This window comes from Capricornis sumatraensis, chromosome 4 (assembly GCF_032405125.1).
Source record: "Capricornis sumatraensis isolate serow.1 chromosome 4, serow.2, whole genome shotgun sequence".
NCBI lineage: Eukaryota > Metazoa > Chordata > Mammalia > Artiodactyla > Bovidae > Capricornis > Capricornis sumatraensis.
Genome location: NC_091072.1, coordinates 110,660,909 through 110,663,507, shown reverse-complemented (window position 1 = coordinate 110,663,507; position 2,599 = coordinate 110,660,909). Strand labels below are relative to the sequence as shown.

The window sequence follows — 2,599 nt, the reverse complement described above, 5'->3', positions numbered from 1 at the left end:
TTATATCTTCTTTTCACCTATGTTTTCTCCAGCCAGAGAGTTTATTATCTAGGCAGCTTAGTAAATTTTCAGCTTTAGCCACCATTTTTTCTGGGAAGAACATTTTAATGGGTAAAATTATTCATTTTAGAATGTACAAGGCCAAAATTGACTCTGGCATTTCACTTCATGAAACCAAGGCTTGCATACAAAAGATCTACATACTATGCAAATGTATTTTCTATGTATATGTATAAAGTTTGGCAACTCCCTCTCCTAAGCCCTTCAGTAATGTGCTTTGGTTTGAGACGGTTAATTCAATAAAAGCTTCACTTTCTTTTCTGAAGGCATCTGAGGGGCCAATGCTGGTGTGTTATTGACATTGCCATAAAACAGGGTAATCTCACTCATTTATCAGTTTTTGCTCTGGAGGACCTACAACTGAGCTCATTTAGAGACTGAATTATCTCTGGCCCTCAGAGCCAGATGGCAAGTTCCTGTGAAGGTGGGGGAATATTGCTTCCAGGCATTATTGGAGAGTAATCTCCACACCTGCCATAGCCTATGGAACAGACTGATAAACACAGAACGTGCTACATCCCTCCCACCAACCCACAGCCCCAAACAATCCAAAGTCAGAACCAGATTCAGCATGAAGTGTACAAGTGATGGCTCCCACCCTCCGTGCATATCAGTCCCATTTGACACACACACACTCAAATACTAATGCTATATTTTCAAAAAGAAAAGTTGGGTTAGCTATCACTTTCCATCCAGGTGCTTAAATAAGTCTTTTCTTCTCCTCATCATTATGAAACGGCATGGTCAAAGACAGAGAAGAATGGGTAACCCTCCTGGGTACGTTTACCAGAGTATTATTAAAGAAAAGGAATTACTTTTCTTCAAAGGTGGAGATTTACAATACCTGTATAATGTTTCCAAAGGGGATAATGAAAGGTTTGGCCAGAGTTCTACATCTTATACTTACACAGGGGTTTTTGACTTGTATGTATATGTTAAACACACACACAATATATCCATAATATATGGATTCCATATATCCTGCCCGCCTCTTGAAATTATCAAGAGAGTGATTCAGTACTTACCTGGCAGGAAAGATACCATGATCACAAAGGTGGTTTCACCAGGGCAAAGCTTATTCATTGCACTCTGGAGGTGCTAAACCCTGTGATGTCCCCAAAGGTGGAAAACTCAACTGCGTGATTTGTGGTAGTGGGGGACTGAGTTCGTGCTTTCCCCTGTTTAAAAAAAAAAAATGAGAAAGAGGGAGATAGAAAGAGGGAGGAAGGATGATTCACCCATTTTCTCATTTAATAAGTATGTTTGGTTGAAGGGATCCAAAAACGGAAAAGACATGGTCTAGTTTGTAAAGAAATCCATTTTGGAGAAAGGATTAAATTAGGTTATGATATAGATAGTAGCTCACATTATTTTTAAAGTTGTCATTGTGCTAAAATGGTTTCATAATTGTGGGTCTTTTATTTTCATCCAGAACGGCTGGATATAGGTGCTTTCGAAATTATTGGAGCAGGATGATGTATAACAAAGACATCTGCTGTGTTGGTGTTCTCATAGTTCTAGCTATCAGAATCTTATCATTTTTAAAAAAGATTCATTTATATATTTGGCTGTGGCGGGTCTTTGTTGCTGTATGCGAGCTTCCTCTAGTTGCAGTGTCCGGGCCTCTCATTGCAGTGGCTTCTCTTGCTGCGGAGCATGGGCTCTAGGCACGCAGGCTTCAGTAGGTGCAGCTCGTAGGTGAGCATTTGTGTCTCACTGGCCCTGGTGCACTGGGCCAGTAGTTGTGGCACATGGATTTAGTAGCTCCATGGCATGTTGGATCTTCCCGGACCAGGGATAGAATCAGTGTCCTTTGCATTGCAAGGCAGATAGAATCTTATTATTTTTAACAGAAATGCTTCTTACCATTTTCCTCGGGCTGTATTAACTTAATAAGAAAAAAGTGCTAGAGGTTTTAAAGCCAGCCAGACCCACAGCTGACTCTTGGTTTTACCAATAAGTTACTGAGTGACATTGTTGGTGGGGGGAATCATGTAAACTCTCTGACCTTTATTGTTCTCATCTATTAAATGGGGATAATAGAATTAAGGATTCTCAAAGTTTTTTTTATGAGTTATATATTAATCTGTATTTTAAAAGCACCTAAGAGAGTGGGTGGTTCATAAATGAAAAAAATAGACAGCGGTCATTTTTATTTCATAGGAAATCTGATTATTATAATATGACAAATTAGCTGAAGGCCTTGGACAAATTAGGGATTCCCTGATGGTTCCGATGGTAGTCTTCCTGCAATGCGGGAGACCTGAGTTCGATCCCTGGCTTGGGAAGATCCTCTGGAGAATGAAATGGCAACCCATTCCAGTATTCTTGCCTGGGAAATCCCATGGACAGATGAACCTGGCAGACTACAGTCCATGGGGTTGCAAAGAGTAGGACATGACTGAGCAACTTCACTTTCACTTTTTCATTTTTCAGACAAATTAATACCTTTTCAAGCCTAACTCTAGAGAATCATCTCTAAGAGTTCTTGAAATTAAAAAAAAAAAACTATATATGAATTCCCTAGAAGGTTTTGATT

At 39.6% G+C, this 2,599-nt stretch overlaps 1 non-coding gene across 1 annotated transcript; it reads left to right on the top strand.

Moving 5' to 3' along the window:
* Positions 1–1,077: 1,077 nt before the first annotated feature.
* Positions 1,078–1,241, top strand: LOC138079450 (U1 spliceosomal RNA). Its single transcript, XR_011144916.1, has one exon. It is a non-coding gene; the product is annotated as a U1 spliceosomal RNA (small nuclear RNA).
* The last annotated feature ends 1,358 nt before the right edge of the window (positions 1,242–2,599 follow it).